The sequence below is a fragment of the Marmota monax genome, unplaced genomic scaffold, assembly GCF_021218885.2.
Source record: "Marmota monax isolate L192 unplaced genomic scaffold, Marmota_monax_Labrador192_F-V1.1 WCK01_AAM20220418_F8-fsc00251, whole genome shotgun sequence".
Classification (NCBI taxonomy): Eukaryota; Metazoa; Chordata; class Mammalia; order Rodentia; family Sciuridae; genus Marmota; species Marmota monax.
Window position 1 is genome coordinate 1,742,722 of NW_026694546.1, and position 24,089 is coordinate 1,766,810.

At 42.3% G+C, this 24,089-nt stretch overlaps 1 long non-coding RNA gene across 3 annotated transcripts in view; it reads right to left on the bottom strand.

Annotated features, from left to right (window-relative positions):
- LOC124076652 (uncharacterized) overlaps positions 1-22,180 on the bottom strand; it is a 48,052-nt gene extending 25,872 nt beyond the window's left edge. For 2 of the 3 annotated variants that reach the window (XR_009224585.1, XR_009224586.1), the window contains exons 1-2: positions 21,991-22,180; positions 1,856-2,024 (exon numbers count right to left, since the gene is read on the bottom strand). This is a non-coding gene — a long non-coding RNA (uncharacterized LOC124076652). Of the gene's footprint in view, positions 1-1,855; positions 2,025-16,333; positions 16,931-19,085; positions 19,209-21,990 lie in introns of those variants that run through there. The other variant, XR_006846409.2, reaches the window with a different exon arrangement.
- Between the last annotated feature and the right edge of the window lie 1,909 nt (positions 22,181-24,089).

Consider the following 24,089-nt stretch of genomic DNA (forward strand, 5'->3'; position numbering starts at 1 on the left):
ATGCTGAGTAATGGTCCATTGTGTGTACATACCAAAGTTTCCCTATCCATTCATCTACTCAAGAGCATCTAGGTTGGTTCCACAATTTAGCTATTGTGAAATGTGCTGCTATACACATTGATGTGGCTGTGTCCCTGTAGTATGCTGTTTTTAAGTCCTTTGGGTATAGACTGAGGAGTGGGATAGCTGGGTCAAATGGTGGTTCCATTCCAAGTTTTCCAAGGCTTTTTGATTTCTGTTTTAACAAAAATGGAGAAGATTGAAAGGGGAAACTACTTGAGCAGTTGCTAGGTAGTGAAAGACCTTTGGGCTTGGAGGAAAGGAAAAGTGGAGGAAAAGGCAGTCACATTAAGCAAAAACTGTGCAAGGTCACACAGGCTTTGCTCCCCTCCTTGAGAAAACCTTCAATACAGAGTTATATTCCTCTTCAAGGTTTGGGGCTCACAGTTGTCTCTCTGGGTCACACTGGCTGAGAGATGAGACTTATAGGTAAAGGAAGAAGGCTCAAATTTAGCCAAATCAGGAATCATCTTATTTTGTATGACTAGAAATACAGTCAGCTGCAAGAATAATGTGGCGCCTTTGGGAAGCATCAGGAAGAAGCAGAGCTCCTCTTTGCTGAGCAGTATAGGGCAGATGACATCAGTCCTTGCTCCAAGGGGCTCTACCACTCAAAATGTGAGCTGCAGCACTAGTATTTCCACTTTGCTGGTGCCCAGGGTTTCCCTGTGTATGAGCTCCCTAAGGATGCTGTAACAAAATATCATGAACGCAGGGTATCAAGTGTGCTGTCTCATGGCTCTGAAGCCTTGGGGAAGTCTAAGATGAAGATGTTGGCAGAGTCAATTCTATGTATGGACTGTGAGGGAAGGTTCTGTTCCACAACCCTTTCCTTGGTTTGTAGATGGCTGGCCTAGTGTGCACATTGCAGTCTCCCTGTATGTTTATCTCTGTGTCCAAATGTCCCCTTTTTATGGCATCAGTCATATTGTATTAGGATCCATACTAATGACTACTCTTGAATTTGATTATCTCTGTAAATATCTGCAAATAAGGTCACATTCTGAGGTACGAGGAGTTAAGGCTTCAACATAGGAATTTGGGGAATGAGGGGAACACAGCCTGTTATGGGTTGGATATGTGGTGTCCCCAAAAAACTCATGTGTGAGACAATGCAAGAAGGTTCAGAAGTGAAATGATTAGATTATGAGAGTTGTGGCCTAATCAAGGGATTAATCCTCTGAGATGGGTGGTAACTGTAGGCACATTGAGTGTGGCTAGAGAGATTAGGTCACTGGGGCTGTGTTTGGGGTTTACATTTTATCCCTGTGACCAGAAATCTATCTCTGCTTCCTGCTGCCAAGTCTGAACTGCTCTCCTCCACCACACCCTTCTGCCTCACCTCAGGCACAGAGGTATGGAGTTGGCCATCTATGGAAGAATGCCTCCGAAACTGTGAGCACCAAATAAACTTTTCTTTCTCCAAAATTGTTCTTGTTAGATCTTTTGGTAGCAGCAATGAAAAAGCTGACTAAAACACAGCCCCATGGCCCAAGCTCACCATGGTTCCTACAGCACCCACCTTGGAGACCTGTCCTAGAGAATCCTTACCCTTCACACATGCCCAGTCCAGAGCTGCCCAGTCCCTCTTGTCCTCCTAGAAATTCCTCAAAACTCAGGCTCAGTGCCATTATCTTTCCATTTTTTCCCACTGTAGAGTTGTCCCCGAGGCCTCTGTTTCTCTGACATTGTGTGGGGATCAAAGAGGGAGCAGAGTCTCACCGTGGGCTCAAAGCTCCTCCTTGTGACTGAAGCTTCTCCTGCAAATGGATCCCCCTCCATTGAAGGTACTTACCCAAAGAGCCAGAGGGCAGCTTCCTGCTCCTGACTTAACTGCCTTTGGACAGATATGTGCTGCAGCCTCATGTCTTAGTGAACTGATGGGGGATCTCTCAGTTCCTCAAAGCTAGTGCCCTCTGATGTTTGTCTCAGGATGAAGGAGCTTCCACCTCTGGTCCTATGTGCTGCAAAAAAGATTTTCATTAAAACCCAAATGATAATGAGGTATGGGGGTGCACATGCAGATATCTTGAGGAATGGGTTCAAGAGAATAGCAACCTGCATTTGATAAACATGTTAAACCATGTCTTTAAAGATTCACATTTTTAGGGCTTCTTAACACTAGTGGTTTGCATACCAAGGTTCCAGGTATGCTCAGGTTTCATGCACAGACCCTTGTGCCCCTCCACACACACAGAAAGGAGAGATATGAAACAGAGGCTAGAACCCCTTTTGCACACACGCACCACCCCCAAGCCTCTCTTCTACTCAATACTTCCAATTCCAACAGAGCTGCCTGTCTTTGATCTGTAGTAGTAGCTACAGTAGTCTCCCACATTTGATTCCATGTGGAAAAAAAAACTCCATGATTATAAAAAGCAAATACATACACACATGACACTGGCTTAGCTAGTGAGCTCTCTGTGCATATAAAACCTTTTAATACACAGTATACCATTGGAGATTTACTTTAGGACCTCCCAAGGATATTAAAATTTGTAAATGCTCAAGTTCTTTATATAAGATGGAATGGTATTTGTGTACAACCTACACACATCTTGCTGTGTACTTTACATCATGTGTAGATTTCTCATAATAACAGTATAATATAAATAGTATGTAAATAATCGTCATCCTGTACTGTTTAGGAAATAATGACAAGAGAAAAGTCTGTGTAGTACAGAAGCAATCTTTAAAATATTTTCCATCTGTTGTTGATTGAATCACAGATGCAGAACCCACATATGCGGAGGGATGACTGTATGGTGTGACTTCTTTTCAGGATCATACCTGCTGCATGACATCGCACATGTCCATCTACAATACATTCCTTAATGAGAAAGAGTATCTTCAATGTGTCTTCAAATGTCACTTTAACCTTGAGCATCTCCAAAGAAGATGCTCCAGGCATCAAAATTAAGAAATAATCTGAGGCAGATCAGTCTATACCAAATTAGCATTTCACAGTGAAGCCAACTAAGAGAAATGGCTTTTCTTTCCCCAAAGAGGCAACAAGGACAGAAATGTTCCATAGATCTGCCCATCCCTGAGAGAAGCCACCTTCTGGGGAAGGAAGATTCAAGCCATTGCCAATACCTGCTAGGAAGGTGTATTCAAAGTGCCATAGAGGTTGATAAAAGAAAGGATCAGTAGGGAGGAGAGGAGTTTGAAAGACACAGTCAGGGCCACAAGGAGAAGCTCAGTACAGACAAGATGCCTATGTTGTGTGAACTATAACTTTGGACCCAAAGTGAAAGGAGACCCCTGGTCATGAGTGAAATTAGAATTCTCCAAGGGGAGTAGCACATCTAATAAGAGCACCATGCACCTCCAAGCTAAGTGGAGCTGATAGAGGAGGCAGCCTGGAGCCCCAGTCTAAGCTTAGGTAATGGTGCATCCAATTTGCAGACCTGCCTCTCCTCGGGGACTTTAAGTTCTTGCAGTTAATCATAAGGAGTAGAAAGCAGAGTGGCTGAAAGGAAATACAGCCAGTGGCTACCTACTCTATGGCTTGGTTTGATTCTTTTCCCTAAATGTTAGTGGAGTAACTTCAAAGCACTGTGCAAAGAGCTGGGGGTACAAAGATGAGAAAGACATGGTCCTTGTCCTTGCAGGGCTTCAAGTGCACTTGAGGGAAGGGAGACCTGTGATCAGATGATGACAGAATGTCTTGTGGAAAGTGCTCTCCTAAAGCTGTACTGCTCTAGTGCCAAGGAGGGAGATTTCAGAGGGAAATTCACAACCACTTCATTACATGAGTCTATATGGATCCTTGGTCCATAAACACCTCTAACCATACCAGTGCACTCTTGCAGGAGGATGGGATTCCAGCATTAAAGTCAACTGTCCTAGCCATGAACCGATATGGTTCATCCCCTGTAGGACACACTAACAGAATACTCACTACTGGGTGGGGAGGTGTTTGGACTACTGGATGCCCATTGAGAGGTGTCTGGTTTTCAGAGCCTGCTGCCAGATCTGTGGAGTGTGAAGGCTGAGGAATGATGTTCTGTGTGTCTGGCTTGTTCAGCATAGTCAGGGCCCTGAGCCTGGGATTTCAGGGCCTCAGGCTGCATTTCAAGTGGGGCAGCCAAACAGCCAACTGTCAGCAGTTTTCTCTGATTGCATGCAGTAGCCTAGGGCACAACATACACCTCCCAAGGCAGCCAGCCCATTCTAAAGAGTTAGGGTACACCTCCCTCAATAGTCTTCCATCCTCTTCTGCCAAGGAGCCTGAAATAACCTAAACCTAGACAGGGGCTCCAGGCTGCCTCCACTATCAGCTCAGCCCAGCCTGGTGGTGCATGGTACCACTCCCCTTGGAGAATTCAAATCTCACTCATGGCCCAGGGGTCTCCAAAGTTACAGTTCACACAACATAGGCATTGTGTCTATTAAGCTTCTCCTTATAAAGCTACTGCCACCTTAAGCCCCAGCTATATCTTTCAACCCCCCTTCTGGTCCTTTTTTCAACTTCTACAGCACTTTAGTCTATACCTTACTAGACAGGAGTAGCAAGCACTCCACCCTATCTTTCCTTGCCCACTGGATTCCTCCCTACACTCTTTATCCCAGGAAGCCCCTACCAGAAAAAAAAAAAAAGTTTTGTTTCATCCTTCTTTGATCTCCTTTGAAGCACATAGTAGGTTTTAATGACGGTTTGTTGAATGAATAAATGAATATAATTTGAGCCCTGCCCTCAAAAAATCCCATTATCTACACAGGACTGGGAAATGATAACCAATACAGGTTGAATATTCCTTATCTGAAATGCTGGGGACCAGTAATGTTTTGGTTTAGGGAATTTTTTATTTCAGATTTTAGAATATTTGCATATATATAATGAAATATCTTGGGGATAAGAAATAAAGTTATACACAGTATTCATGTAGGTTTATATACACCTTATACACATAGCCTGAAGGTAATTTTAGACAATATTTTTAAGTGCACTAGCATTTTGACTCTGACCCATCCCATGAGGTCAGGTGTGGAATTTTCCATTTGTGGAATAACGTTTTCACTCAAAAAGTTTCAAATTTTGGAGTGTTTTGGATTTGGGGTTTCCAGATTAAGGATGTCAATTTATGATTGTAAATAACCATGAGATGTTCAAGATATAGAGGTGGCACAGAAGTCAGAATCAATAAATTCAGTTCCAGGCTAAGGGGGTATCTCGGTGGTAGAACACTCGTTTAGCATGCATGCGGCCCTGGGTTCAATTCCCAGCATTTGAATAAATAAATACAGGTTTTCCATTAAACATTTGATTGTTTGATAAACAACACACACACAAGATCCATTTCTTCTTTCTCTACTTGTTATCCATTCCACGTAAACACCAAGTCAGCTTTCTTTCCTTAGAACACAGAGCTTGGTTTTATGCTAAAATAAGGGGAAATGTTATCATGAAAATCATAGTACTTGTATTTGTGCAATGCAGTATAGTCTTTGGAGCATTCTATGAACAAAGCACTTGTGTTTGCCGGTGATGGGCTAGATGGAGTTCTTTGTAGATCAAATCACCTTGATTTATGGAGGGAAAAAAGAGGGTCCAAGTGACTTTTCTTCTTTCCTGCAGAAAGATCAACAGGGAACTGGAACCAGGATTCATGAAGTTACATGGTATCCTGTGCTGGATCCACTCTTCCCAGCAGATTGTCCTTCCCCAGCCTCTCCTGGAAATGGAATGAACTTCTCATAGTTCCCCTCAAATGGTCTGATTATTGGGCAGCATCTTTGCATTCAAAGACCTACTCAGAAAAGTAGCATATGATAGCACAATGAGACCCTGCTTACCTAGAGATGACAAATGGCTTTCCAAGTTGGATGTTGGGGTCCTACTGGCCATTTGCCCCTGATCGTAGTCTCCCTCTAAGGTTCTGGCTACAGGTGAAGTCCACTGCAGTAAAACTCTGACTGATTGGATTTTGTTATCAGTATGATGACATCAAGGTACAAAGAAAGGTATTTCTTCCATTTAGTGAATTTCAGTACATTGATTTTAGTAGGGGCCAATTCTAATATTATTTCCATGCCAGTGGAAGTATATATTAATAGTCATGATGGAAAAGTGCACCTTTCAGGAAAAAAAAGAGAGAGAGAGAGAGAGAGAAGTCTGATTTGCCATTGTGGCCAATTTTAAGCTTCCCATGTGATGTCCCTGTGCACAGAGGTGGGAACAGATGTGCATAATTGGCTCTTAGGGGACAGGACAAGTGGCCACCACCACCATAATAACATTTACTGAGATCGCACTATGAAGAAAGCACCGAATCGGATCATTTCACTGTGATTTATCTACAAAAATGGCGACAATAAAAGCAGGATGCCTCACAGGTTTGTGGAGGAGATAATACATGCGCTAGATCAGTGTCTGGCACATAGTAAGCACTCGACAAACCAACACAGCCATAACTGTTGTCATTGTGTCTTCTCATCCCTGTAAAGCCAATGTCCACCTCACAGCTGACGGGGTCCTGCCATGGTATACTTGCTTGTGACTGGAGCTAAGAGCCTTGAACTGTCTTTTGACATGTTCATCTTTTGACCCTAAATCCCCAATTTACCAGACCTCCCTGAGCATGACAGAGTGGACAATCTTGGGACGATAGAAGCATTACATGCATGAAGGGAATATTTTGCAACAGCAAGATTTAACTAAAAAGAGGGAAACTGAGGGGCTAAGGCAAGGGTTACTTTAGATGGCACTGGGGGGCTCAGGCTTGGGAGCAGGTGTGGGTTCAACACCAGTGCCCATGAAGACACCCCAGTTACAGGGCTACTTGCCTCTTCATTGGCAGGGCAGGTCCTACAAAATACCTGTGAGCACCGTTGTCACTGTACAGGACACTGAGGTGGTGCTGGGCTGAAGGCACCACCACCTTCTCATCTGAACAGAACTCACTCACTCACTCAAACCAGGGTGTTCCCAGGGTCCTGGTCTGCCCTTCTCCACCTCAGTGTGTTTTCTGAGAAAAAGAAAAGAGGGCACCCAGCTCTGAAGTCTGAACACTGTTTTGAGTGCAAGGCTGAGGTACGTTCATCCTGGCTGATAAGCCCCAAGCTCTGAGCACCTCTATTTCCTGAGGCGTGAGGAATTCTGTGACAACAGACACTCAGAGAAGGGGAACAGGGGTATCCAACAGAGGACTCAGGTGGCTCACAGGTCAGGGTCAGGGTGAGTCTGGGGCTTCTCTGAGAAATCAAGCTCTACTCCTCAAAGATGGTCTCTTATGAGGATGCAGACAGCACCCTTGCCAAGCTGCCCGGGGCTGGGGTACACAATGGGGGCCTGTTCTGTGCAAGCCAGGAATATTCTATGAGAAAGAAGCAGAGAAGAAAAAAATGTCTAAATATCTGTTTTCGCTTCCTACACTTCACCCACTCAAAACATTAACTTCATACCAATCTCCCACTGAATCTGTGTCTGGGGACTCTAGGAGGCCCCAGGGCAAAACAGAAGGGAGCAAAGGAAAGCCGTGTCTACACTGTGTACACCAGCTCAAGATGCGGGTCAGACCCATACTTACCCCATGCTTCCTGTGCTTTGGTTTTCCTTAAATAGTTTATGGAATTTTGGAGAGCAGTCATATGCCAAGGGTGGGATTTTATTTTCTGATTTGCATTTCCTTTTTATTTTGCCATATTTTTTTTTAAGTGGAGAAGGTCTATATTCAGACTGCTACATGAATTGGTAAATTCAAGTTCTGACCCTTCTTATCACACCTGCTACAGGTAACCCAAGCCCAGCACCACATCAGCCTGTTCAGTGGAAGGCAGAGGAGTAACTTCAGGGGAATTGAAGAAATACAGACAGCTCCTGATTTACTCTCCTTTGCTTGGAAAGTTTGACTTTTCAGCAGAAGCAGGGCTTGCCAATTAACGGGACCCAGGGGCCCACGTTCTACTCCCCATTTCTGTCACATAAAGAGAAAGGACCATTTTACCTAAAACCTGATTTCATTTTTGCCAAAAAGCTCTGGGGCTACCAGAAAAAATAAAAAAATTTTTAAGAACTTCTGGACTTAACTTTTATTAGACATGAAAAGAGAGTTTAAAGAGAGGTAAATGAAAACAAATTGAGTCTGGTACATGAATAGATCAATGAGCCAAAAAGAGAGTCCAAAAAGACACCAGAAAATATAGAATAATTTAGTGCATAAAACAAATTCAGTGAAATAGTTGCAAGAAAGATGGATGAATCAATAAATATTGTTGGGAAAACTGGCTTAAGGGAAAAAACTCTTCATGCCTTTATACTAAAGTAAATTATAGGTTAAAAACCATATATTATTTTAAAGATAAACTACAAAGAAACATGATGACTTTCATATCATCTTGAGAGAGGAGAAAGTTTTTTAATCAAGAAACAAAATTCAAAAGTTATAAATAAAAATATTGAGTAGGTTGACAATACAAACATTTAAAATTTTATCAATACCAACAATACCAAATGATGTCAAAATATAAATGAATGGAGGAAATATGAAAGACAGGCAATGAACAAAGACATATATATATAAGGGCTAAATATAAAAATAGGACTTGTGAACCACAAGGCAAAGGTCAACAGTCCATTTTTGTTTTAATGAGCAAAACCCATAAACAAGTAATTCAGAGACAGAGAGAGAGAGAGAGAGAGAGAGAGAGAGAGAGAGAGAGAGAGAGAGATGGCATATTTTTAAAAAGAAGAAAAAACGGGGTATAGCTCAGGGGTAGAGCGTGTGGGTTCTTCCTCAGCATCAAAAAAATAAAAATAAATAAAATGTAGAGAGAGAAGAAAAAAGCAAGTTCCTACTTGTAAAAATTTTTACCAAGTAAGTTAACAAAGATCAAAGTTTGAAAATGCATGGTATTGATTAAGATGCACTCTCGTAAATTCTTGGGGACAGTGTAAATAGGCATGGCATTTTCAAGAAAGCAACTTGGTAGTATTTGTCCCAATGAGAATGCACATATCCACTGAAGGGACTCATCCTGCTAATATATTCATTCATATGAGCAAAAATATAGGATGCCCTGCAACACTGTTTGCCATGGCTAATGACTAAAAATAATCTAATTGTTCATCAGGAAGAGATGGGTTAAATACATTCACACCATTGTATATTCTGCAGGCATTTAGAAGAGTGAAATGATTCTCTGTGTTTGAAGAAAAATTATCTCCAAGACTGCTAAGGAAGAAAGCAAGGGGCAGAACAATACGTGCATTACATAGCTTGTGTGTGTGCATGTGTGCTGATATGTAGAGGGGATCACACTGTGCATTTGTTCAACTAAGTTTGAGTGACTACAGCATGTCAGGCATGGTTCTAAGCACCAAAGACACAGCAATGAACAAAGAAGAAAAACCCTCTTCTCCCATGGAGCTTTTACTCTAACGGAATCAAGCAGTAAGCAGAAGCTGTGATGTGTCGCATGGTGCAGAATGACATGAAGAAAAATAAACAAGATCTGGGTGTTATGGTGCACACCTGAAATCCCAGTGGCTTGGGAGGCTGGGAGGCTGAGGCAGGAGGATTGCAAGTTCAAAGCCAGGCCCTTAAGCAACTTAGCAAGAACCCGTCTCTCAATAAAATATAAAAAAGAGCTGAACATATGGTTCAATGGTTCCTGGGTTCAATCCCTGGTACCAGAGAAATGAATAAATAGACAAACAAATGAGAGGAGTATGAGAAGGTGCATAATTTTAAGTGAAGTGCTCAGATAAAAGCTTCCCCAAGAAGTGGGGATCTGAACTGATACTTGTAGAAAGTAGAAAAAAACGTGGGATAGATGAGCAAGAGAGATCCAAGCCAGAAGGTAGGTCATGTGCAAAAGCCCTGAGACAAGAACTTGATGGTGTGATTGACGAGTGGCCAGGAGCTCAGAGAGGCTATAGCAGAGGGAGTGAGCAGCAGAGTAGGGATAAGAGACCCAGAAAGAAAGGAGCATAGAGGACCCACAATCTGTTTAACAGCCTTTAACCTTGGCCTTGGATAGCATAGAATATGATCTGACTTAAATTCTAAAAACTTCCAAAAAAAGATGCCCAGCAATCCATTCATGATGGTTGCCTTCAGGAAGATAAATGGGTGGGGGGAGGCAAGCAGGAGATGTGGGGAAGAAATTACTTTGTATTATATTGATTGGACTGTCTTGTTTGTTTCTTTGTTTTACTATACCTAGGCTTTCATCCTTCAGTATCTATGGGACATTGGTCCCAGGATCCCCAAAGATGACAAAGTCCATAGACGTTCAAGTCCCTTATAAAAAGTAAATGGTCTTTGCATATAACCCAGGCACATCCTCCTGTAAACGTTAAATCATCTCAAGATTATTTATAATAATACAATGTAAATGCTACATAAATAGTTGTTATACTGTAATGTTGGGGAAATAATGACAAGAAAAAAAGTCTGTACATGCTCAGTACTAACAAAATGTCTATTCAAATATTTTCTATCTATAGTTGGTTGACTCTACAGACGCAAAAACCCAGATACAAAGGAACCGATGGTATTTGCCTCTTCAATGTTCAAAAGCACATCTGTGTGAAATGCAAAATAACTTCCCACCTGAAAGGGATCAATTTATTCGCAGATCCCTTGATAATTGGAATGATGTCTTAGGTGGAATTCCCCAAAAGCAAAGATGTGTTCTGGAGAATAAAGAGTCTGTTAGGAGATGAACCCTGAAAATCTGGTAGAATGGAGAAGTGACCGAGAGAAAGAAAGAAGGATAACACCAAGTGCATTCCTGAGCAGATCTCTATTTGGGTAACTGAGGCTAGGTCCTGTTGGGAACTCAGGAAAACAGTGTGGAACTTGAGTTATCCCCCAATTAAGGAGCAAGGAAGGCAGGCTATTTATTTATCCACCATCTCCTATTTGCCCCTACTGTGGGAACTTAACTCCCTGTTCCATCCAGAGGATCAAGGCAAAGCTCCCAGGTGAAAAGTCAGCCTGGAGCAGAATGCCATCAGCACGTTTTGAAACCAGAAGACACACAGGTGATCTCCTCCCAAGCACACTTTACATTCTTTTTTTTGGTACCGGGCATTGAACTCAGGGGCCCTCGACCACTGAGCCACATCCTCAGCCCTATTTTGAGTTTATTTAGAGACAGGGTCTCACTGAGTTGCTTAGCCCCTCACTAAATTGCTGAGGCTGGTTTTGAACTCTTGGTCCTCCTGCCTCAGCCACCCAAGTGGCTAAGATTACAAGTGTGCGCCATTGCGCCTGGCTATGCTTCACCTTTTTATATCACTGAACCTTGTTAATATGCACACTTAATAGATGTTAATCAAAAATATAAAATATTAAGAAAAAATTCACAATGTTTCCCAAGTTATATTTATCTTCCTGTTTAAAATACAACCTACTCTTTACTTCATTTCACAAAAAAGATGGGGTAAATGGAGGAAAATGAGGTGCACTCAGAGCTGAGCTCAGGAAGTTGTACAAAGCCTGCAGTCTCTTCTACCTCTCTGTAGCAGGAGAAAACAAGAATATTTTTAGAACAAGCGTTGGGTGCAAACACTGTCTGGTGTGCTTTGGTGGAGGAAAAAGTGTAAAAACATCCTTTGGGGAAAATCCATAGTTCAATATTTTGTTTTTTAAGAAAAAATTTATAGATAGCAGCGCAATTATAGCTATGCCTCAGATACCCTACCCTTTCCTCTGCACCCATTTATGCCACTCTGTTTTTTTAAGCCCAGCTCTAAAATGTTTGTCCCTTTAAGGAAGCTATTCCAAATAAATTCAACCTGTCCTCATCCAGTCTATCAGGAGATGCCTGGCAGATGGGCCATCAGCCCCTTTTACTGGTCTATATCATATCTCTGCAGTGGACCTGAACAATTTGGATATAATAAATTTCAAACATTCAATCAAATCATTGGGTCTCTCTCTCTGACCCTCTGTCTCTTCCTCTTCAAAATGGATGAGATTAAAGGATCTCTGCAAAATGATCTCAAACAATTCCCATCCTCACTTGATCATTCTATAGCTTCAAAGCAACTGGTTTTTGGCATAGACCATGAATTGACTCAGAAAATGATTATCCAAATCAATGCTCAAAAAGGTTCTGAGCAGCCCCAGCACTGTTAAAACAAGAGAACAATCTTTCACACTAACTTTGAAAGAGACAGCTCTCACGTGAATATGTGAATTCCTGTATATGTTTTTTTAAATAATTTGTACCATTCATGGTGGTACACACCTGTAATCCCAGCAGCTCAGGAGGCTAAATTAGGAGGATTGTAGGTTCAAGGTCAGCCTCAGCAACTTAGTAAGTCCCTAGCAACTTAGTGAGACCCTATCTCAAAATAAAAAGTAAACAGGGCCTGGAATGTGGCTCGACTGTAAAGCACCCCTTAGTTCAATCCCCAGTATCAAAAGAAAATTGAGTTTCCCTAATTAAGGCCTAAAATCTTTTTCTTCATCTCCCACATATAAGTTTCTGCAGTGGTTTTTGACAAGCCAGTGTCCACCTTATTGGGTCAGTGAGAGAGGAAAACTAAAAAAGATTTAAGATTCTGCTTATTGATTTAGTTATGGTCCTGCTTAAAACACCCCAGTGGTTGTTCGTTGTTCTTAGAAAAAGATTTGTCTTTTGGTTTTGATTTTCCGGACCTCTGTTTACCTCCCAGCTTCATCTTGGATTACCCAGCTCACCAACCCTCTGGTATTTGCTTCCCTTCAGAGATATGCTTTCTATATCAGTACATCAAAACCATCTGAAATGCTTATTTAAATGCAAATCAACTCTCAGAGAATGGGTCCCGGGAATCTGCATTTTTAGCATATGCATAAGGCAGTTCTTCTGAACTCTGAAGTTTGAAAATCTCTGCTTCTGCTAAACCACCCTAATCTCATTTTAATTCAAGAATGAACTGAGCTCCACTCTCAGCCTAAATTTGTTATCTATTGCTACCTAACAAATTACACAAAAAACTAGCAGGTTAAACAACAAACAGTTATTATCTCAGAGTTTCTAGTAGTAAGGGACTTGGAAGCTGCTTAATTGTGTTGTTCTGGCTCAGGGTTGCATTGGGTTGCAGAATCATCAGGCAAAACTGCCATCATCATCTGAAGGGGCTGAGAATCTGCTTTCAAGCTTGCTCACATGGATATTAGTAGAACGTTTCTGAAGCCCCTCCCACAGGAGCCTTTTCCCAAGGTTGCCCATGTGATACATCTGTTTCCCCCAGAGCAAGTGATCCAAGGCTGACAGTGGTCACCCATGTTTAAGGCCGCAGGCTTTTTATAACCTAATCTTGGAAGTCCTCTTCATCGGCCACACAATCAAGGGAATGGAAATTAATCCTTACCTCTTGAAGGGAGGAATATCAAAGAATTCATAGACATATTTTTTTTAAAACAACACCATGCCACCTCCATGTCTTCATCGATGCTGTTTTTTTTTTAAGTGCCATGTCCTGCTACCTCCAAAGCACATGTGTACACATACACACACACACATACACACACACACACACACACACACACACACGCCAGCTTCAGGTATAGGAAGAAACGAGCACTTACTTCCAGAAAAGCCCTGCAAGGTTGCAGACGCAGTATGATTGTAAATGTAGCAATCGATAACAAATTTAGGTGGAAAGTGGAGGTCAGTTCATTCTTGGATTAAAATCAAGTTAGGTTGGCTCAGCAGAAGCAGTGATTTTCAAACTTCAGAGTTCTTAAGAACCGCCTTATGCATGTGCCAAAAGTGCAGATTCCTGGGACACTTGGGCATCCTTGGATTTTGATGTTGTGGCAGGAGGTGTGCCCCAGAAGCAATCCTCCCCATATGATTGTACAACTCCAGGGGGTGCCATTTGCTACTGGTCACTGTAAAGTTGTATGTTTATGGAGGCAATTTTCAGCAGGTAAACAAAAATCTAAGAGGCCTTAACCAAGTATACAAATTCAGAGCTATAATAACTGTAATGCTGGTAAGATCAGATCTGTCCCAACTGGCCAGGAAGTCATCACCTGATTGCAGACAGGAGAAGCACTGTCACAGAAACCCCACAACCCTAACTACTGCCAATCCTGAGACCCACACCAGAGTTCCTTGCACATTTATCCCAATATGGGGAACCCCAGCCCAAACCCAGCATGCTGGCTAGTCTCAAGCTGTACAGTTCTTTCCAGGGAGCAGGGAGCACTGGCAAAGGCAAGTTCTGGTTCTAATTGGAGCAGAATGTCATGCTATTTGCTGGGTATATTTGTTCTGGAGTAGGTGGCTGCACCATGCCCTTGTTGGAAGAGCTGTGAGCTGCCAATGTGAGAATGATTCAGATCTAATATGGAACAGGCAGGGGAAACAAGTCCTGCACAAAAAGGCCACAGTCTGGTGAGCAAGGCTGAAAGATGCAGCTTCTCTACTTATGTGAGTTCAGGACAGTCTCTTAACCTAGTTCTTCCTCATATGGGAGTGGTTGAGACATCAAGTGAGGTAAATGTATATGTTCCATATAAACACAGCCAGCCCTCCATATCTAGGGATTCTGTATTCCCAGATTCAATGACCCATAGATAGGAAACATTTGGGGAGGAAAAAAGAATTGTATTTGTACTGAACATGGACAGACTCTTTTCTTGTCGTCATTCCCTAAACAGTACAGAATAACAACTATATACACAGCATTTAAGGTATAAGGTGCTATAAGTAATCTAGAGACGGTTTGAAGTATATGGAAAGATTGTGTGGGTAGTTTACATGCAAATACTATATCATTTTATATAAGACACTTGAGCATCCTTGGATTTTGGTGTGTGTGGCAGGAGGTGCACCCCGGAACCAATTCTCCACACATACTGAAGGACAACTGTGTAAGGCATTGCTATGGTCTGCATGTTTGAGACCCCCTAAATCCATGCGATAAAATGCTCACCCCAAAAACGGTGCTATTGGAAGGTGGGACTTTTAGAAGGTGATTAAGTTGTAGGGCAGAGCTCTTATAAAAGAGATCGATGGCCGGAAGGTACCATGTATGCAACCAGAAATGGCCTTCACAAGATACCAAGTCTACTGGTACCTTGATCTTGGACTTCCTAGTCTCTAGCACTGTGAGAAATAAATGTCTGTTGTTTATAAGCCACACAGTCTATGGTATTATAGCAGTCAGACAGGACTAAGACAGGCATTGTCAAGCCAAGTGTAAGAGCAGATGAGGCAAAGAGTAACTGGTGTTCTGAAACTTGAACTGTGCCAAAATCAAATCATCAAACCCAATGAGGAAGCACTGATTAATGTGGGACATGACCCGGCTATTTAAACGAGTTGGTTAGATCTCTATCTGTTGACTTCGAGGATATTTCTTGATGGATTATTAGGTGAGAGAAGCAAATGAAATATTCTGTAAGATCCTGTCTCTGTAAAAACAATGATTCTTTATTAAAGGAAACATTTATTTAGCCACTTCTACCTACAAGGCCCAAGTTGTCATGTTGCATTCTTCCAAGGAACTTCATTCTTGTTATAGTCTGTGTGAAATTGTGTCTCCCCCATTGCTGTAATTCTGAAATTGTATAGTCATCAGCATGTAAGACTGTATAAGGTTTAAAATGTGATTCATGTTTTGAACTCTGGAGAGCAACCTGTGTGGGCTTCTAGCAGCCAGAACTTGCCCATCACCATCCTCATAGATGTCACAAGAGCCAAGGGATAGAAGCTCAAATGTGGGATGCCTACACATCATACCTACTCACCTCAATTTCCTCGGGAATGGACCTTACAAAGCTGCTTAGATTCTCAAGGCATGGCACGAGAAGAGAAGAAGGTTAGCAAGATCCACTGCACCAATTATATCAGGGAAAAATTGGGAATCACCTGAGTATCCCTCAAGGGGAGGAATGGATAAATGAATGCTGGCATCTCACAGCAATCCAAAAGAATGTAGGCAACTTTTCCTTAACAGGGAAGAGAGTTAAACACAAAAGAGCAAGGTACAGTGTAAGTAGAGCGATTCCATTAAAACAACTGTGTGTTATTGTGTGTTATGTATATATAAGCATTAAATGAATATGTATTCACATCAAATGGTGAAGAATCTGAGAGAATGTAGACCAATCTGCCAATGATGGTTATTTCTTGGAGTAGATGTGACTTTAAATGTTGACTTTCAATGCTTGAAAGAATCAAGATCTGAAAGGTATTGAAGCCAGGGAAACTGAGCCTTTGCCAGTATTTCTTAACATTTTACAAAATAAAATATGTAAGACTAAAAATTATACTGAAACTAAATAAGATTTTTAAAACAGATGATTATTAGGTGTACTATGGGTTTCTTTATTAATGCATGAAATAAAAAGATATCACAGCAATTCTAATAATTACCATAATTTCAAAGAAGCAATAAACAAATATTTCAAGAAACCCCCAACTATACTCTGATACAAAAATATTTCTAATTTTTACTGAGGATGAAGTCAAGGTATGTGACACATTCCATTGAAGGAAATGCAAAAATTCAACGAGAGGTTAGTGAAAAATTGTAGTTTTTTTCCCCTTTCCAAGTTTGTGGACTCTTGATTTTTATTTGTGGGTCTTTTGAGGAATCCACAAATAGCACCTTGGTTTAAGAACCCAGATGATTTCCACACTCTAGCAATTCCATACTAGTCTCTCAATCAAATCTTCCTTTTCTTCCAAGAAGGACTACTTTGGAGAATTTATTTGTGCAGATAAAAGGAATTGTCTTAACGCTTGCAGAGTCAATGAAGTAACCTAAATGTAGATGTCTCCAATGGAGACGTGTAATATTCTGTTAGGCGATATAGGTCTTCATTGAGATTGTGCATTTACTTGTTTAGGAAATACATTTTCAATAAGTAAATCATTGTAATTTTGGTTGGTTTTCTCTGGAGCACCTTATCTGAAAAGAAGGAAGGAGGAAAAAAAGAGACAACTTTTCAAGAGCTTTGTCATTAAGGATCAGCAGATTTCCCCCCACAAACATAGATGGTTGCCCCTAAAACTACCTGCCTAGCAGCTAACAGTAGTAGTAGTCGAGGTGATGATGGAGGAGTGATAGAGGAGATGGTAGTGGTGATAGAGGAGGTACAGTGGGTGATAGAGGAGATAGAGGTAGTGATAGAGGTGGTGGAGGTGGTGATGAAGGAGGGGAAGTGGTGGAAGGGGTGATGGAGGAAGTGGAGGTGATGATGAGGAAGGGGGAGTGATGAAGGAAGTAGTCAAGGGGGTGATGGAGGAAGTAGTGATGGAGAAGATAGTTAGTGATGGAGGAGGTGATGGTGGTGATGGAGGAAGTGATGATGGAGGTGGTGGAGGTAGAGATGGTGATGGAGGTGGTAGAAGTGGTGAGGAGAAAAGAGGAGGTGGTAATAGAGGAAGTGATGGTGGTGATGGTGAAAGTGGAGCTAGTGATAGGGTGGTTAGGGTGATGGAGGTAGAGGCCATGATAGTACTAGTGATAGCAGTTGTGGTGACAGTCATACAAAATGGTGATTTCTACTATGGTAGCAGTGGAGTTGCAGATGGAGGTGGTGGTGGTAATGGTGGTGGCGGAGGTGTTACAGATGGAGGTGGTGGTGGTAATGGTGGTGGCAGAGGTGCTGTTCTGTGTCTGAGAGCCCACAGATCAGAAGGTGCAACTTCCACACATTGTGGCAAAATGTGGGGAAACGGACCAGACAAAACTTCTCCACTATGCTAAATCATTCTGAGTCTCCAAATGTGGTTATTGCAGTCTGAACAAGGCAGGCTGCAGCAAGTGTCCTATTGAATATTGTTATTGCCTTTTTGAGACCAAGAAAGCCAAACACATCCCACGGAATGTTGGTTTCCCCAGTGGTATTTAGTACGTGATCAGGAAAATAAGGAACTCTATCAGCAGGGGGCAGGGAGTAAGGTGGAGGTGGCCCCAATATCTTCAGGATTAAAGGAGAACTGTGTGGCTTCTGATGCATTGAGATTCTTGTTGAAGGTGGTGCTGCCCCTTATCAGGGAACAGAAATCAAATTCAGGCTGTGGTCCCCCAAAGGCAGCATTTCTAGTAGCAATTATATACACTGTGTTTCTCTTCAAGTCCTTAAGGCAGACTTGTTGGGCATAACAGAGGCAGAACTGTGCCTTAGAATGCCATATGGGACCCAATGACTATGTTGAGGTGAAGCAGGACAGTAGTGATGTGGGACCCTGAAGCAAATGCTTCTGGGGTGATCATAGTGGCCAAGGTGACAGGCAGCCACTAGAATGGTTTGTGGAATATGCACGCAGTCCTCAGAGCTTCCCAGGAAATACTTGAAGTTCCCATTGTCCTCAGGCTGGAAACTCCAGCTCTTGGTACCTACATATCTTTTTTTTAAAAAATATTATTTCTGGTGTCTACATATCTTTTTTTAATTATTATTTCTTTTCAGTTATACATGACAGTAGAATCCGTTTTGACATACAAGCATGGAATATATCTTATTTTAATTAGAACCCCATTCTTGTGGATGTACACATTGGTGGGACTCACTGTGGTGTATTTATATATATATATATATATATATATATATATATATATATATATACTACGTCAGATTCATTCCACTGTCTTTCGTTTTCCTATTCCTACTCCTTTCTTCCCTGCATTTCAAAGAAGCACAGTCCGCCTGAAGTTTGCAAAGTCAGAGTCATCTCGGTCGTTTACAATTTAAGAGAACTTGAGTTAACTGCAACCAGCATCACTCAATTTTGTAATTATTTTTAAAAATAGACAATGGAGATTAAATGGTAGGGAAGGAGGGAGGGAATCCGAGAAGGAAGGGTGGAAGGAAGAAGGAGAAGAGGAAAGGGAAGGAAGAAAAAGAGAGATAATTATTTGAATGTAACCAAAGAGGGAGGAAGGAGATAGAGAAAAGGCAATGTCCAGGTTGAAACAGGCTCTATAGCCCAGCATACAGAGAGTCTTGAAATAGTTGGAAAAGCAAGTAGAAAAACAGAGCTATCTGGAGTAGAGAAGAAATGAAAGACAGACTGGTTCATTTGCTCTGGAAAACTAGGGAATTTGAAGTGGGGCTCACTGGATGCTGAAGGCTTGGGTGTGGCATCTGCCCCAGGTCTGGAGAGGACACTCAAGGACCTCAAGGTCTCCTCTGTAGTGTTCCAGCCCAGTCCTCCAGGACAGAGAGGCCGAAATAAGAGCCCTGGAACAAACCAAGCGTAAACATTTAGGACTTCCTCTGTGTTGTTGCTTAGGTATAAAGCAAGATGCCCTCAACTAAAGCCAGCCTGAACTAGGGATCAGCTCCATGGTGCTACAGAAACAAACAATTAACTTGGGCCTGAGTATAAACTGAAGACAGCTTTGCAAAGTTTTTAAAACTCATCAGGCTGCTAAAACTCAACTTGGCCAAAAATTCACCATGACCTCACTCTCTTTTATGAGCAGCTGTCCTGATACTAATCCTGCCTCCTTCCATAATCCCCTTTTCATGAGGCTGAGAGAACAGGTCAGGAGCCTAAGGCAAATACACTCTCACAAAGCCCTGTGCTTCTGCATAACGTGCATCACAAACAACTGCACTCCTACAATGTGCTCGTCCAATGTCCCCACGACTGAAATGTAAACCTGGCTGTGTCTCCCGTGCCCACAACAGGGCCTTGGGCACGAATAAGCACTCTGTAAGTATTTGTTGGATGCCTGTCAGCATGCTACAAACATGAGAACAAAAGAACATGTTAGAGTGTGAAATGATGTCCCTCTGATAATGGCTAGAGGAAAAAAAAAAAAGGTCAATTTGGAAATTTATCAGATGGGTATATGGCTTGGTCACTTAAGAGAACAGAATACCTGAAGTTTGATAAGATTGTTCCTCCTATTCGATCTATTTCTCCTACATGCTATAAGGAATGGCACATAAAAGGTGAATATTTCATTTGAACCATACTCTCAGGACAAGAAGGGACTTCCATGTCCAGGTGGCTATTCAGTGCCTCCAGTTTTCTCCAAAAGCCAAGTTGTTTTCCAGTGTCTGGAGATTAGAAAAGAAACCTCCTCTTCCTGGTGCCTTTTGATCAGGGCTTTAGGGCTTGCTGTTGTAAATCATTTGTAATAAGTACTTGCACATCAATAAGTACTTGCACACCAATCCTGTGCCATGCCATGGACCAGGATCTGGGGATGTGACAAGAAATCTGGCCAGCCATGTCCAGAGCTTATGGCACTTTCAGCCTCACCATACTATACCTGTGTTCCAGAGCACACAGCAAACTGGCCATATAAAGAGTAAAGCCACTCCACAATAGACCCCATGGGTCAGCAGCCATGGACCCCTACTTAGATGCCAGCAGGACTATCATTGATTCAATCTAGGAAGAGATGGTCTCAGCATAGGGGGAAGCAGCCTGCATTTAGAGTTGAGAATCTGGGCTCCAATCCCAAAGGAGCTCTCCTACTTCAGTAATTATACAGCCAACCAGATAAGTATGGCCCTAACTCTCTGGGCAGTAAAATGGACTCAGACAACCTTCAACATACAAATGTGTGAACAGGGAACTGGACACCCTTGAGCCAATTTCCTTCCATCTGTAACTTGCTGTGGTCCCAACTCTCCTCTCCCCAAAATTCCTCCCAGTTAGCACATGTGCAGAAACCATCCCAGGAGCTGAGTTTCTAACTTGCTTGAAATTCTGTGGTTTCTCACATCCCTCTGTCTACCCAAATCAATGGAATGTTCTGGGAGGCAGAACAATTGAATCTGGAGAGGAAATGAATGGATACCATAAGCCCTGCTGAGATTCCCAGCAATAGGAGCTTCCTAGAAAGGCCATAGATGACGTAGAGATTTTTATTAGCCCTGGAATATAGAGGCTAGAAGAGGAGACAGGGATATAGACACCTAGTCTAAAGTCTTTTCCATGCCATATATCACCCTGCAAGAAAGCTCCTCCACTGTATTCTGCCCTGTCCGAAGAAAAATTGCCTCATGGTCAGGTTGGAATATGAGACAGAGGAGGGCTTTTCTTGCATCCCCTGCTGGCCCTGCCTGGCATGCCCCAAAGAATCCCTTGAACGTGTGCAAGCCAAGCCTAGCCATGCTCTACAGATTTAAGGACATTTTAGTAAGGTGATTTCTAAGTTCTTAAGTAGCTTGCCTCAGGTCTCTCATAAGAGATGTGGGTAGGAAAGGGGGAGGGAAGGAGAAAGAGGGAGGTTTTCCAGATTACGTGGCAAAGAGAAACCCTACTCTGAGCTTTGGTCCAGGCTGTGACAACCTCAGATCACAGTCAAACTCCCTGTTTACTTCCCCTTCCCTGACTCCCTGTTCCCGGGGTTTCTGGGTCTGTCTTCTCTGGCATTGATCATATGCTAGCTCCAAAAATGTGCCCTTTGGTCTGGGAAGTATGGGGATTCCAAAAAAGCTTCTAGGAAGGAATGACTCAAGGCCAAAAAGAACCACATGGTGCAGGCGGGCATGTTTGCTGGGACACAGCTCCCAAAGGCACATTCACAATCTTTTTACAAATGCTGCTGATGTATATAGCAGAATGACAGGGCTGGGACTCCTGATCCTGGTTTTTTGTGCCCTTGGATACATCTTCAGTGCCTAGCTGGGATTCGAGCATGGGGAGCTGAACTCTGCCCTGTGCTGTGTCCCCTGCTTCATGTGATTTCTCATGAGGAGCCCCCACAAAGTCCAAAGATCATAACTTAGACCTCACAGTACCCATTTTGTTCCCTCCGTCCTAAGAAAAGGGGAGGGATACCATGTTACTATATGGCATTTAAGTCTCTGCCGTAAAGGATGTGGGCTAACAAAAGGAAGAGTTGGATCTGCTGACCACACTCTTATTCCCATATGGCTCCAAACCCACATCTTCCATTTAGGTCACAATTCAGTCCATACCAGTTAGAAGACTCTCAGGCCCTCCCCCAAACATCTAGCATTCCCACACCTGCACCAGCACCTTCCTGGACACAGTTACCTCCTTGAAGACTCTTGCAGACCTCTTATCTGTCAAGCAGCCTAATCTCCACCAAGATGTGCTCCAGGACCACAGCTAGGCAGGCTGCAGAATGTGGAACTTGATGTCCCAACAGTCTCCTAACAAAATGAAAATGACCAGCAGGCTCAGTCAGTGTTGCCGAAGTTAAACATCCACTGTTCAAACACCAACCATGGAATCTGCAAATGGGTAAATACCATATTGTGCACAGGGAGCCCAAGAATCTGTCCAAAACAGCTGCTCAGTATGTGTCAGAACAGGGCCTTAGTTACAGAACAACACAGATGGGCTAACAAAATACATATTCTAGTGTTTCCTAAACTTACAACAGCAGGGGGATCCACTAAAACAGCTCTCCTGCCAAGCAGAAAATTCCATTCATAGAGGAGATAAATAAGAAGAGGTTGTGGGCTATGAACCATCATAGAAGGCCAGTTCCCTCTCCAAGATGGAAGTTCAGTGTGTTCAGAGTAACCTGAGATATCTTAGGTCTCTCTAACTTGGGTAGGCAGATGAGGTTACGTTGGGAATAATCCACATTCCACTCCATGTGTACTCTGCTGCTCATGACAGACATCAGGCCCCACGAAGGATTCCAGGCCTATTTCTGGGAGTGCCAAAGATGTCACTCAGCATCCGCCAGACCTAGAAGTTTCACATCCCCATCAGGCAGTGGGGCTTATATGCTGGTGGACTGTGAAGTCAGTAAGATCTCCCTCCACTTGGTACTCCACAGGATTTTATTGAAAGCCCTTTGAGAGACTGACTGGTACCTACTCCAGGGCACCCGGGAATGTCTGGACCAAAAGATAAATCTGATTATCAGACACCACAGGGTACACAGAATCATCCTCCTCCCCCAGTGACCGATACTTCATTACTGGGAACAGCTGATCTCGTCCTGCTGTTTCTTCCATGGGAAAATTCTTTCCTAGTAGTGGGCTACTCAAGACCCCCAGGTTGGCCAGACCCATGAGTTCCATCTAGGGCTTGAGCAGAGTTCCTATTTCAAAAGGAACTAGACTTCTTATTTCTAAAAATTGCTTCAGGGACCAATGCAGTCACACAATGCAGGTAATTTTCATTAGTGCATAAGATGTAAAATGATGTCATTGGTTCATGCTTATGTTGTTAGAATTAAATTTATCTAAATAATGTTGTCTCTAACACAATAGTTTGAGTTTAAAGTACATACGTTTGTAAAAACTATTAAATATCTAGAAACTAAAAATAAATAAATAAATAAACCTATAAGGCGGGAACACCTGTAATCCCAGTAACTCGGGAGGCTGAGGCAGGAGGATCAAAAGTTCAAAGCCAGCTTCAGCAAAAGCGAGGCACTAAGCAATTCTGTGAGACCCTATCTCTAAATAAAATACAAAATAGGACTGGGGATGTGGTCCAGTGGTCATGTGCCCTTGAGTTCAATCTCAGTTACCCTCCCATCCTCAAAACAAACAAACAAACAAAAAAAACTCTATGCAACCTTTGGGAAATTACCACACTACTCATCCCTTGAAGAGATTGGAAGAAATAATCCAATAATCCTAAATTCCTACAAACTCTAACACTCCAAGAGGCTCTTCAATCTACACTTTCCCAAATATACCCTGTACATAAAAACCCATAAAAAGAAGATATAAAATTTCTTATTGGACGAATTTAGCACCTGCCTCCAGGTTTGTAAACATTGTATGGACACAGAATACAATCATGGAGATTCACTAGAAAACATCTATTTTTGCAAGAATTCTTTCTGATCAAGGGTTGTGAACCCAGGAACTGGTCCAGGGCTACTAATTTATACTTCTGTCCCAACACAAATGCATAGGAGTCGAAGATGAGATCTCCAAAGCTGTACCCATAAATGAGGGTGAACACACAAGACTCTTAGACAGGTAAAAATGCATTGTAGGGAAAATTTAACTGTTTCAAATGACATATCTATTAGTATATCACATCCTGTATAATAACTCTGTTGGGGAAGCCAGATGGGTATTAACTGCCTTTGCAAAGACAAACACAGAAACTCAGGTGAGGTCAGCCATGCTTAGCCGATAAATCCCAAAGACAAGACT